Raw genomic sequence first — 14,715 nt, 5'->3', positions numbered from 1 at the left:
TCATGGAGTCATAGTCAAGTTAATGGAGGCATTGTCATAGAGTCATAGTCAAGTTAATGGAGGCATTGTCATAGAGTCATAGTCAAGTTAATGAAGGCATTGTCATAGAGTCATATTCAAGTTAATGGAGGCATTGAGTCATAGTCAAGTTAATGGAGGCATTGTCATAGAGTCATAGTCAAGTTAATGGAGGCATTGTCATAGAATTATTGTCAGGTTAACTGACTCATATTCAACGTTATAGTCACCTTATTGGACTTGTATTTCAGAGATATAGTCAAGTTAACAGATGCAAGTCATAAAGTTATAGTCAAGTTAAGTAATGAATAATCATGGTGCTAAAGTCAAGTTAATGGACTCATAGTCAAAGTTATAGTCACACTAATGGATGCATAGTCATAGCATTATAGTCAAGTTAACGGACTCTTAGTCAGAGTTATAGTCACGTTATTGGATTTGTAGTCATAAAGTTATAGTCAAGTTAATGGACTCGTAGTCAGAGTTATAGTCACGTTATTGGATTTGTAGTCATAAAGTTATAGTCAAGTTAATGGACTCGTAGTCAGAGTTATAGTCACGTTATTGGACTTGTAGTCATAAAGTTATAGTCAAGTTAACAGATGCATAGTCATAGAGTTATAGTCACATTAACATAATTGCAGTGAATGTTATGGTCACATTAAGGGACTTGTAGTCATAGATTTATAATCAAGGTAACGGACCGATAGTCAGAGTTATACTGTAGTTACACTAACCAATTTGTAGTCGTAGAGTTATATTCAAGTTAACAGGCTCATAGTCAGAGTTACAGTTACGCTAACCAACTTGTACTCTTAGAGTTTTACTAAAATTAACGGATGCATGTTAATGTAGTTAAACTCGGTCATCTAAGCATCAGTGAACGCTGGTCACGAAAGGGTTAAACACTCTCTGCCTTGATGGTAACAGTGACAGAGAGCAGCCTGCTTCAGAACTGTGGTTTCCATTGGTAAAGTGGAGTTACAGGACGGTTGACTTGACTGCTGTGAAGTAATCAGGTCTAGTGGGATCACTTGCTGGCAGCACAAAGGTGCATAAAGGAGCCTTCTGTAGCAGTCTGTGCTGAAGGTGGCGGAGTCAGTGGGTGTGTTGCACACACAGGGAACACACAGACTCCACCGTGTTGCTGCTGTCCTCAGCACTGAAGAGTCAGAGGAGCTGGACAGACTGAATGCTGGGCTCACATCTTGGAAGGCGTACTTGCTTATGACGTGTTACTTTCCCTTTCTGCTCGATGAGAAGGTAGATTCGCCTGCCCAGGATCAGGACCTCTGCCATCCAGAGAGCCACAAACGCACTCTCAGGACATAAAACCAAGTTTACAAGGTAAGGCTTTTGCAATGTTTCCATCTACTTTTTACTTAAAGTCAGCAGTTCATTAACAGCTAATAGAAGAGTCACAGAGAAAACTTTTGTGAAGTTTTGCTGGCTTCTTTTATACACATTGATCAATTTAGATATATTTATAGAGCTTGGTATTTGAATAGTCTGATGCATATATTCTCACCTGTACAGGTAAAGTAACTTTTCCAGGGCTAAAGGTGCTGGATGGTTATCCTGTACCTGCTGCTGTGTTGGACACTTAGCACAGTATTAAATGTCTATGGTCATGGATACATGCTATTAATACTCCCCAGCAGGGTCACGGCAGTGCTATGTGTACCTGTTGAATATGTAAAGGCAGGTGTATTCTGGTTTTCAATTCTGCATTATTTTATCTTTATAACGTGTAGGCGGAGGGGCACGTCTGATGATTTTTTTTATGTATTTTAAACAGTTTTTACTATTCTGTGGTAAACGTGATAGCCAGTTGAATGCCTCACCTGTACAGGAATAATCTAGGCAGTAGTGTATTGTGAAACATTTTCCATATGGAAGCAGTCTTTCTTTACATTTATTTTATTTAAATCATTTTTTTTTTAACCTCAAGCAGGAGATTATATAAAGTTTCATGTAGCTGTGTATGTACAAGTGTATCTAAACAGACAGATATAGGTTTTCCTAAAATGTAATGCAATATTTTGCATTATGCGTGCAAATGTCTATTGGGGCTCATTCACATAAGCGTCTAAAATTCCATGCTTAGATGTGTACAGCATACTGTTTTTTATGCATCTAAAGGCAGCACCATAGTAAGCAATGGGGCCATACACACAGCTGCAACTACAAGCAAAGTTGATCTGCATACAAAAAAAAGTAGGATACAGCTGCATCCAGGGCTACGCAGATCTGCAGATTATATGTGTGTACGTATATAAACTCATACGTTCATATCATTAGAAGAACTGTACATGTCTAAACGCATCTAAACATGTCTAATCACAAGTTATTTAGGTGCGTATTTTACGCTGAATTTTCTGCTCGCTCTGCCAGCAAGAACCCGCATTCCATGCAGAAAATACACATATGATTGAGTGAATAAAGCCTTAGTCTAAATGAAATCCTAATAAATACTGGGGTTCATTAATTAAAAAAGTATAGACTGTTCACCTCGCAATTTTCACTGTGCTTAGTAAATGGGGACGAAGCTGTTTTTACTTTATTCAGCTAGTAATGTTTTTTTTTTTTTCATTTTTTCACCCATCATTGGGTATTCAAAGTGAACACAGGTTAATCCTATTTACTAACACTCACTTTGCTGAGTGAACAGCCTCTGCTTCTTTAGTAAATCAATCCTAAAGTGTACGTTATATGAGGATGGGGCTGTTCCTTTAAAGTAACATTCTTCATCTGAAGTTTTCCACGTACTGATATATGGACTTTATGGACATTAGACATGGGGGAGATTTACTAAAGCTGGCGCACACAGAATCTGGTACAGCTGTGCATAGTGACCAATCAGCTGCTAATTTCAGCTTACTAAAGCTGGTGCTCACAGAATCTGGTCCCTGTGTGCATAGTGACCAATCAGCTGCTAATTTCAGCTTGTTCAAGTAAGCTTTGATAATTATCCCACATTCACATTGGTCTGATTTGACATGCAATTTGACATGTCAAATCGCATGTCAATTCTGAGCCAATTGACGTAAATGCCACTATCCAAATCGGTGCGACGCCCACTTTACGGCCCCTCACCATTTCCCAAAAGTAGTTTCTGTACTACTTTTGGCAATTTGGGGGGATTTCCATAGACATCTGTGCAGGATCCCACACAAATGTCTGTGAAATCACCCCCGAAGTCGGACTGAAATGCCGGTTTGAGTTCAGCTGAACTTTCACGATTTCATAACGGCCTCAGTGGGAACCTGGGCTTAAAGCTGATTGGTTACTATGCACAGTTGCACCAGATTTTGTGTGCACCAGTTTTAGTATATCAACCCAATTTTGTTGTTCCTAGTTTAAAATGCTGAAAGACAAATATAGTATATCTATAAGGTCTGCTGTTTTTCATTTTAAGCTGGCTGCCTGCTAAAGATAAAGGTTTAATGCTGGGTCAGAGGAGGTGTTTTCACCCAGAACACCCAGCCTTTGTCATTGAGAGGTTCTCCACCAGCAGTGAAGCTTTTGGCAAGGACATAGCTATACAGTATATTTGAACTCCAACTCCTCCAGGTGAAAACTGGTACTGCAGCTCAAATATAATGGCATTTTTTAGCACTGGGGTGTCTGAATGGACAGAAGCTATTCAGCATTCATATGGGAATCCTGCTCTTGTATATAAAGGTAGACATGAAGAAAGAGTCTACTTTTTAATTAAACTTGAGAACACCTTTGACCTTTTCACAGTCATGGAGATACAAATATAACTGTGTAAACTGTGAACGTTTGTAATCAAGCATAGTAGAACAACTGTGGATATAGCAGGCAGAACAATGGTGATTTAGCAACTATTCTGTGTCCCTTGCCACAGAGATGTAATCCAAAGGAGAACTTTCAGGTTCATGGTCACTAGTGTCCTGACACCAGAACAAGAGGGGATCCGATTTTTTATAGATTCCTAACTGAGTAATCAACCATACAGTCATTTGATGCCTCAGTGGGTCCTTTAAAAGGCAGTAGGGTCATCCATGTATAATGGTCACAACCAGCATGGCTGTTTCCTTGTCAAAATATTTAAAAAAAAGTTAAAATTTTAAAATTTAAAAGAGCACACAGGTACACACATGCATACAACACCAAGACCAACATCTCTATGTATGTCCAACATTTTAAAGTTAATTTAGAAACATCATATTCAATTAAAGTTACATAAAGCAAACGTGATTTTAGTGCAATTGTCCTTTTTAACATTCACATGCTTTTCATTTTTCAAGTTATAACCTTGGATTGGAGAGGAGGAAATGGTTAAAACCACTGTGAGGCTCTTTGTTGCCATCTTTGTTTGGGGAGTTTCCACTTTATTTCCTGTACTTTAGACACAACGGAAAAGGAGAATAAACCTCTTCATAGTAAGAGAAATTTCCTTTTAGACACAACTGAAAATGAGAATAAATCTCTTCGAAGTAAGAGAAATTTCCTGTTAGACACAATGGAAAATGAGAATAAATCTCTTCATAGTAAGGGAAATTTCCTGTTAGACAGTTGTCACCAGAACAAGTGTGCCTGTTGGAAAATTTCCCTTCTGTTCATGTGCTAGTGAAAATGACAATTTTGGAATTTTCCTAATTTTTCCCTCATGTTCATGCTCAGGAAAAACAGAGGGGCAAAAATCCATGGTCGAGACCCAGACACCAGTCAGAATGCACCAGGAAATTCAAAGTGGTTTTAGATTAAAGGCAGAAGGCATCTACCTTTATGAAAACATATGGTAGCACCTCTCCTGCGTGTGTGGTGGTCGGGGGGGCACTTACTTTCAGTGCAGGGAGAGGGCTAGCATTTCGTGGCCACAGTGAACATAGACATGACAAAGAAGGGTGGCTGTCACTTTAGTCCTTTTCCAGATTTGTATTGCTCCTTCTCACAGGAAGAGAAGGGTAGGGTAGAGGTCTCTTTTAGAAACAGGCCCCTCCAGACATTTGTTCTCTATACAAGGGAGTGCCAGGAGATTTTAAGTGCAGACACTGATCCCCCTCCAGCAAGATGTCCATAGGGCTCTACCATCTTGTAAGTTGTACTCTCCTTAACCAGGCAGGGCAGCTTGAGAAATTCTGTGCCAGGCACTAAACAGTTCTCATGCTTAAACAGTACAAAAACGTGTACACACACAAAAAAGGGCACAAAAGGCCACTCCCAAAGCATCCACTATTGGCATGGACTTCCTAGTGGTAACCAGAGAGGACTCAACGGCTCAATAGAACAAAACTGTCATCACTCCCATATCTATAGACAGGAATGTCAGTGGCACCCAGTGGCAGCAGTAAGGAATTGCAATTTTAAACATAGGGAAGAAACCAAATAAGAAAAAAATACCAATTAACCTGAGAAAAATACTACAGAGGTTTTTATGGGCTTAGTTTTTTTTTTTTTATTTAGTAACTTTAGTGTTATTTTTATTCAAATCTTATTATACCTATTTACCTTACATTTTACTTCTACTTATACTTTGAGTACCTTGTAATGTTCACATTTAAAAAAAAATGTTTAAATTCTATATGGTTTTTACTATTTTTATGTATGGTATATGTAAATAATGTTCTGTATTGTGGGTTTTGTCATCTAAAAAATGTGGGTACAGCCTTGCTCATGTGGAATGTAACTAAAGGTCTGGAACACAATATCAAAACTATTAAGAGAATGTTAAAAGGGTTTTCCATTTTCAGAAAGACAGTAGGGGACCCTTTCACTTATGATCTAATAGAGAATAAAAATACGGTAAGCATCTCTAGAGCTGCTTGTATGTTTGCAACTTCTCTGCTTTTGGCACTCTGCAGCCCCAGGCTCAGATAACCATTGCACTCATACTCTTTAGCATCACCACAATTTAAAGTGGAAAACTCCTTTAAATGCAATTTTAGGCAAAGGAAACATGGATAGAGAAATGAATGGACCTACATTGCTGACTTCTACCTAAAAATTCTCGTTTTCTAGCTGTCATCTATGTCCGATGGCTTCAGTGAATGAATGAACATGACAGCCAGGCAACTAGCCATGAGAAAAATATTGGTCAGCAACAGCAGCCAGGGGCACTTCCCCAAGCAAAAGTTTTTTTTTTTTTTTTACCTGATTGGGTCTTTTAAATAAACAAGGGTTCACTAAGAGCCGGTTCACACTGAGGCGATCCGACTTTCAGGGGTGACCTGTGAAGTCGCGGTGCACAGCATGCACCGCGACTTAGGCGCGACTTGCAGGGACTTCACATAATGGAAGTCAATGCAAGTCGCTCCCAGGTCGCCCCAAAGTAGTACAGGACCCTTTTTCTAAGTCGGAGCGACTTGTGTCGCTCCTATTAGAACGGGTCCTGTGCTAATCAATGGCGAGCGACCGAATGCGACATGTCAGGCTGACAAGTCGCCTGACAAGTCACGCTAGTCTGAATGGGGACTAAATCAGAACAACATCTGTATTCATTAGTAAATATCTGTGTAAATATTAGTAAATCACTGTAAAAAAAAAAAAAAAGAGTATGTAAATGTAATTAATTCATGTAAAGCATTTTCCAACCCTGGGCATTTTATTTCTTTAGGATATTTAACATGTAATTGCTCATAGAGCTGTTTGCTGTGGTTGGACCTGATACAATGAGTTTTGTAAAATAGATAGGTCTCAGATTGCTCTTGATTGTGCAAATGTGCATTAACGTCACTAGAATAATACACAGAGGGGCCAATCCATATGGGAATTTTCAGTGTGGAAAGTGTCTGTACACATTCCAATATGATGTCATTTACTCAAACAGATCTTTGAGTGTATTCCTGGCACAGGAAACTGGGACTTTAAAAAAAGAATGCAATAATCCATTTTGAGAGTGTCGGAGAATATTGATCCAACGTGACATAAAATGACATTATTTATTTTCTTAGTGAAACAAAATTTACAGATAATTCAAACCATGGTGCACTTAATCTAGAGGATAAAGTACATTGTAAAACAATACACTTGTAATGCACATTTTACGATGTAGCAAATGGTGCATAGAAAAACACATGGACTTCTTTATTATCAAGAATGTAACAGTTTCAAACAAGTTATTGAATTTAGTTCTTCACAGGGAGTTTGTCTGATGAGTTCATTTATAACCATCTGAATCATATTATAGGTGATATGTCAGTAAGAAGATCTATTTGGTCATTGATGGACTGCTGGAAAAAATATAATGTACATTTAATTATTTGTAACATGTTGTCATTGCTAATTCCTATAGCATCATTTTTTTTAACATGAAATACCATTTTTAATTTTACATTGGTTCACCTGCTGAATCCTTTCCAAGGCAAGTGTGATGTTTTCCAGCCACCCGCTGCCTTCTGAGATGTTTATATCTGACTCTGAAAAGTAAAAGCTCTACACAAAAATGTATGAGTGTGTAGTATTACAAACAACACAAAAGCCAACGCAGTTCAGAGTCCAGACATCTCCCCCTTCATCAGGGCTTATAAATATGTGGGGTCAGAATGTGAGGCCTCAGGAAGCATTTTTTTATTCTGAAAATATGTGCTTGTATTAGTACATTTCAGCATAGCCATGTTCAGCAAGTTGCTAAAAGTCACATCACATCCAAGAAAGCAGTATTTCATTCCAAGATCGCCCACACATGTCCACCAAGTTTAACATTAGACACTTTTTTTAAGTTTTGGGTAGTTAGAGTAGAGAAGATAGTTTATTTGTCTGCCCGTTCTTGCCTATGTTGCTGTGAAAAGTCAAGCTGGTCATCAAGAACTTCGCTTTTTGGTAATAAGCCTTGAGACCATCCTTTTCTATTTTAGATTTACATCTAGATCAGTGGAACTGATCATGCTTCAGTTGCACTCTTCCAGTTCTTGATAAAAAATGGTACACCCTATGTTCCAAAGTAACAGTTCTGGAAGTTGCCAATTTCTGCGTGGCTAACCAGTAGATTTGTTTAGCAGGAGTATGCATAGCTTTAATACTTTAATGCATGGTGTGATCTCTCTAATAATGCCCTGTGCTGCAATTTAAACCCTGCATGGTCATCTCAGGGTACAAGCTCTTAAATACAATAAGAATTGGCACAGGGGACTTTCTTTGTGACACTAAAAAGATAAGAAATTGAGGGCCCACCAGCCTAGCACATTACCTTTGCAACAATTTATTATTAAAAAATTATATATATATATATATATATATATATATATATATATATATATATATATATAGTATATATATATATATATATATATATATATATATATATATATATATATATAGAGAGAGCTATACTCACAAAGAATAACATAAATCAAGCACGATGCAAACCAAGTGGTGCTCCACCCAACCTGGTCTGCTGCATAGATCCAAAATGTGAGATGAAAGTCCACAACAGCTGACACATTTCAAGGGGAATACCCTCTTCCTCAAAGCTGAATTTGGAATACATATAACTGGTCTTTTATATAGTGGTCTGGCATCCCATGTGACCCCAGGGCCAGACTCTTCTCATCCATGGGCGGGCATGTGTGAATCAAATTACAAAGCAGTCTATGATAAATAACCATAAAAAAACTATGAAACACATCTGTTTGCTGATTGCAACTATCATTATTTTTTGAATTATTATATTTTATATTCCCCTCATTTAGCAACTTTCCATTCTTTTTACACCCTAAACTTAAGCTGGTCTTACCAGCAAGTATCTTGCACCAAATATGCACACACACTTATACAAGTGTGATTTCTGTATAGGGTTTTCTCTTTTTTTTCTCCTTTGTTTGGCTGACATTAACACATGTTGAACCTGCCACAGTGGTGGGGATGTCATCCGAGCAGGCAACGCAGCCACCAGTAGGTGGTCTTTCCACTGTACTTCACTACTGCACTTTTGCGACTGCTTAGTCCAGGCAATGGCTTCAGGGTGTCCTCTAGATTCAGTGTCTCCGGATGTCTACACGATCCACAGTAAGTATAATAAACATGTTATACTTATCTGCTCTGTGCATTGGTTTTGCACAGAGCAGCCCCGATCCTCCTCTTCTCAGGTCCCACACCAGCGCTCCTTCCTCCTGCCAGGTGCCCCCACAGCAAGCAACTTGCTGTGGGGGCACCCAAGCAGGCGCTCTCCCAACCTGCGGCTCTGTGTGTCCATTCACAAATGGAGCCGTGGATCGGCCCCACACCCTACAAAGGCTTCCGCCGCTGACAAAAGTCAATCAGAAGCATGAGTCCCTGGAGAAGCAGGCTCTCGTGGACATTGCTGGATCAAGAAGGGGTTCAGGTAAGTATTAGAGGGGGGGCTGGGGGGCTGCTGCATACAGAAGGTTTTTTACTTGCATAGAATGTGGCTTCATATTCTAAACCCCCCACTCCCCAAGCATGTTATTTAAAGTGGAGTTCCACCCAAAACTTCTGCTATAAACACAAGATTGCCCGGCCACTGAGGAAGTGCAGCGTAACTCGCGCATGTGCAGTGTGCATCTGGCAGTGAAGCCAGCAAGCTGCCACAGCCAGATGCCCACACTTGTGATGCCGCCACTGGGGAGAGGCGAGAGAGAGGAGGGAAACTTTGGGCTACTGGATCCTGGGACAGGTGAGTGTGTGTATATTAAAAGTCAGATGCTACACTTTTTGTAGGTGCTGACTTTTAATAAACCTAAAAACAACTGGAACTCCGCTTTAAAGGATTTATGTAATTTTAAATGTTTCCTTTTAAGCTGCCTGAAAAGACCCTCTCTTGTGCACTCACAGTCCATCCAGGAGCATGGGTTTCAAAAGTGAGCTGGTAAGGGGTTCAACTGATTCTCTTATTAAGTCTCTATGTCAGTGGTAGGCAATCTGTGGAAGGGGCTTGGCTAGCCCCCTTGCAAGGTGTCCCACCAAGGTTGATAGGCACGTGGCCTAGTATGGAGGGGGGGCACCTCCCTTTCATAGCCACACAGGCTACATGTCTGGATAATGGTCTATATGAAATTTTAAGGGTAACCCTACACCGTTTTTTCCCACATTTGTTTTAAATGTATTTTTTAAAGGACTGCGACATTGGGGCGGACAGATCGGACCCTTGACTGACATTTTTTTAAACTTTTGGGGTTACCAGTGACATTACTACAGTAATCAGTGCTATACATATGCATTGGTACTGTAATAAATGGCACTGGCAGTGAAGGAGTTAACTGTATTGGAGAGGAAGGGGTTAAGTGTGTCCTAGGGGCGTGTTTCTAACTGTGATTGGCTGTGGCTTGATGTGTAAGAACAGTGATCAACGGTCCTACATAGTAGAACCGTTTGATCACCATTCTTACACAGGGGAGACTGACAGGCGGCTTTGTTTACACTAGCCACCTGCCTTTCTCCCGCTGTCATGGACGATCGCGAGTGCCCGGCGGACATCGGGTCCGCCGGGGCCCGGGCACACGCACGCGCGGGGGGGGTCCGTGACCGAGCGGGAGCGGGAGCGCGCATCCGGCGGCGCTCGCTCCCAAAACCCTTACAGGCTAGCGACGTAGCCCTACGTCGCTTTGCCTGTGAGGGGCTGACTGCCGACGTAAATAGTCGTGCGGCAGTCGGCAAGTGCTTAAGCAGTTATATGACATAACACGGCAATTGTATTGTTTTACTGCTAGGTGATTAAACAACAGTATATACGACCATATATAAATCTCGGAATTGGGTGATACCACACTTAGGAGGTGAAGCGGCTGTTATCATTTAAGGACTGAGTAGTAACCAATTGTATCTCATTACTTGCTAGGGTAAATAATTGTTCTGAAGGTGAAGGTGGAATGAATGTAAGCGAGAGATTAATTGTTGTGTATAGTCAATAAGCCAATAAGGAAAAAACTCTTGATGGATATATTTTGATATCTGGAACTTGTTTTGGGTTATAGGGGGTGAGGTGGAGAGGGACTGGAGCATAAAGGGTTTAATGATTATAGAGGAGGGGGGTGAGGAGGCAATGAATTGGGGTATTAGATGGGGAGCTAAAGAATGGGTTTAGGAAAGCAGATAGCGAATGGGGTTGGGGGGGGGGGGGAATGGCCTAATTGTGGATGGTATAGTACATATAGGTGTGACCATCCCTTCCCCTACACAGTATAGTTTCTTAGTTGTTAGTGTTGTTTTTTTATCAAGGTCTGAGAAGAGATCTTGGAGTCTATGAAATTTAGCCAGCAAGCCCAAGTTTTATAGAATTTTGAAGGGGTATCTTTAGCCTGGTGGATAAGATCTTCCACTTCAGTTCTTTTCTTCACCCACTGGATCCACTCCGCGATTGTTGTTTTTTTTTTTTTGAACTTTGCAGTGAATGGGGATACACATTTTGACCGCATTAATTATTTGGAGAAATAAAGATTTACCTTTTTTTTTGTGGTATAGAGGTATAATGTAGGAGATACTGAGCCAGGGTGTAGTCTGGTGTGAGGGTTGTAATGTTTAAGATGAGATTGTGGACCTCAGTCCAAAACAATCGTGTTTTCAGGGCATAACCCCCAAATATGCAGGAGTAAGCCAGGTTCTTTGTTGCAGCACCAGCACAAATGTGAGATGTCTGGGAAGATTTTGTGCAGTTTATCAGTTATTCTGTACCACATGGAAAATATTTTGAACCAATTTGCTCTTCACTACTTTCAAATATTTCCAAACCAATAAAGGAGGGGTGCAAAGAAAGGACTAGCAAAAAGTATAATGAAGGAGTAATGGAGCAATAATAGAAAGAGACCACCCATTCCTGGTTCCTGGGCATACACATATGTAGCTATGTCACTTTTAGTAGCGTTATATTTTTAGTTTAATAGTTTTAAAAATGCATGCATGGTTAAAGGAGACAACCAAAGCTAATCTGAAATAGTATCTTAATTGTGTCTCCTATTAGAAATTTAGCAACAAAACCATAACAAGCCCCAAATGTAATTTTTCCAAAATTCTCTGTACAATAGTATATACACTGACATTAAAGCAGCAGGGTAAACTTCATTTGATTTTGTTTTTAAAGTATCCAGAGATAGTTCACAAAAACAGAGTTGTTGCGCTCAATACTAAACAAAGTTTAAATAAAAAAACATTTGCACTGATTGGATCTTTTAGGCTCGGTTCACACTTGTGCGATGCGGAAAGGCTGCGAATACACAGCCTGTTCCCGCATCGCATCCGCACATCTGGCAGTTCACACTGCCATATGCGATACGCAGGAGGTGTCAATTAAATGTTAACGACACCCCCAGTTTGATTGTATATCGCAGTGCGATCTGACAGTTCGCACAGAATCGGATCACACAAGTGTAAACCATTGTGCGATCCGATTCTGAGGCGACTGAAAAAATGCCTCCTGTGCAAGTTTGCTGCGGATGCGCTGCGAATTCAGCCATACAAAATGTATGGCTGAAATTCGCACCGCATTACATGCGATCTCCGCAGCCGCACATATGTGAACCGGCACTTAGACAATGTTATACTTGTTTTTTTCTTAGTTTACATTATTGGAACAATGGATCTTTGTAGCTAATAGTTTTTTTTTCCTTTATCAAATTGTGAAAGCAAAAAGTTGACTTATTGCTGCAGGTGACTGTTCCACCAGAGCAGTAGCTCAGTTTGTGGGAGCTGAGTTTTGGCTGCCAAATTTTATAGAATTAAAGTCAGTCCTATACTGTAAATATGATATCTCTGGTTTATCTAAGTGTTTGTTGGTTATTTGTAGAGATGGGCGAGCTGTTCTGGCCGAGCATTGGTTTGGCCCAGAACAGCACCCATTTGGGTGTTTGCCGAGACACCAAATTTGTGGGGCACTCAGCAAGATGTTCGCCCACTGAGCACCCCACAATGCACTGCATGATGCATTCTAGGACCCTGATTGGCTGAAGCAACGCCCCTGACCTCTGGTCAGGTGCAAGGCTTGGCCCAATCAGGGCACAGAGCACTGTCAGAGCCCTGATTGGACAAAGTCATGATGGCTTTGCCCAATCATGGCTCAGTGCTCATAATCCCACCCCACACTAAAAAAGGTTCCTTCCCTGGCAGGAGCCGTTTGCAGTTTGTTGTTGGAAATAGATAGAGCAGAGCTCAGTGATAGCTAATTAGTGTTTTTGTGACTGAGTGTAGAGTAGTGTAGTAAGAGTATAGTGTAGTGTTAGTGTAATGTTAGTGTAGTGGGAATATAGTGTAGTGTTAGTGTAGTGTCAGTGTAGAGTGAGTATAGTGCAGTGTTAGTGTAGTGTGAGTATAGTGTAGTGTCAGTGTAGTGTCAGTGTAGTGCAGTGTTTAACAACATTACATTTAGTGCTGTATACAGTGCTGTATACACATTTTTTTTGTTGTCACTGCGTCCTTTTGTTTTAATTATTGTTGTTGTTCCACTGCCCCCTTTTTAAATTGTCAGCAGCAGTTTGTCTTACTGTGACGTTGGTGTTTCCCCTTTTTTTATTATTATATATCATTTTTTTTTTTTTTCGTTTTTCAATTTGTGTCAATTGTTTATTTCATATTCTTTTTTTTTTTTGTTGCTGCGTCTTTTTTTTTTTATTATTGTTTTTGTTCTCCTGCCCTTTTTTTTAAATTGTCAGCCGCAGTTTGTCTTACTGCAATGCTGGTGTTCCCCCTTTTTTATTAATATAAATATACATTTTTTTAGTTTTGCAATGTTTGTCAGCGGCAGTGCTCAATTCTACACAGTTTACAGTGCACCAAACACCACATTTCATTAAATAAAGTACATCCAATAACCCATTTCCTAATATCTAATACATTTGTGTAATAAGCCCCCCCCCCCCCCATTTCTATGAGACTATGAAGAGGCCAGCAACGTCTGTGTGCACTAAAATGTGGCCTCATCATACGGACTTGCTCCCTAAGCCATTGTTTACACAATAAAGAAAGCTTGCAGGGAAAATCTATTTAAATGTCATTATTGTTCTTTATATATGTCAGTTTTGCTGAAGCAGGTTCTATACACAGTACAGATGCGCCAATTTACAGGCAGACTAAGAGGACCCCCCAGGCACTATGTTTAAAGGACTTTTTCCTGGTATAGAACAGAACCCGTGAGTGTTCTGCCCATTACTAGTCATTTCTATTATCTGCTCATTTCAATCAGGTTCTCCATAGTACTTCAAAAAAATTGACCACATTCCAAAAATATTTAACATGCCCTGGGTCCTGATAATACCCCCTTTTTGTTTTCAGGAAATGCTTAATACAAGGTCTCTATTGCTAGCTGTGCCCCACCGTGGGGATTCATTCTCAGTTTCTGACCCACCAACAGTTGTCACCAGGACAAAACGTGAATAGAAATCTAAATGTTTGTAGGTGTCAATAGAAAATCTCCTCAGAGGATTTAAGAAAGGGGAATAAAAGGGGACACAGACACCAATAAAAACTGAGAATCAAAACTTTGACCTCACTTCCAAGAAAACAGAAACTTGACTGAAATTCCAATTTAAATCAATCATAGGAATTTTGAATAATTTGGCCTTTACGTCAGGACTCATGCTTTAGCATGGTTTCAAGATTTAAAAAAAAACAAACCCTCCCTATGTCTGTAATCTTATTTTTTTCTTATTAATATAAATATGAACTCCATTTGTTTGCTAGCAGGGCCATTAAAGAATATCTAAACACACAAAAAGGTTATATATATTTCAACATTCAACTTTCAACCTTACAGGATGTCTTCAACTTACAAGCTGACCTCAATGC

The 14,715-nt window shown here is 39.9% G+C and overlaps 1 protein-coding gene across 1 annotated transcript in view; it reads left to right on the top strand.

Annotated features, from left to right (window-relative positions):
• Positions 1-1,224: 1,224 nt before the first annotated feature.
• HAPLN1 (hyaluronan and proteoglycan link protein 1) overlaps positions 1,225-14,715 on the top strand; it is a 169,711-nt gene continuing 156,220 nt past the window's right edge. Inside the window, exon 1 of the mRNA XM_082243912.1 lies at positions 1,225-1,365. The gene's annotated coding sequence lies outside the window, so the exon portion shown is untranslated. The remainder of the gene's footprint in view (positions 1,366-14,715) is intronic.

Source organism: Pelophylax lessonae (assembly GCF_965119305.1).
Source record: "Pelophylax lessonae genome assembly, chromosome: 1".
In the NCBI taxonomy this organism is placed as follows: Eukaryota; Metazoa; Chordata; class Amphibia; order Anura; family Ranidae; genus Pelophylax; species Pelophylax lessonae.
The sequence above is the reverse complement of the archived record's forward strand: the minus strand, read 5'-3'. Positions and strand labels throughout refer to the sequence as shown.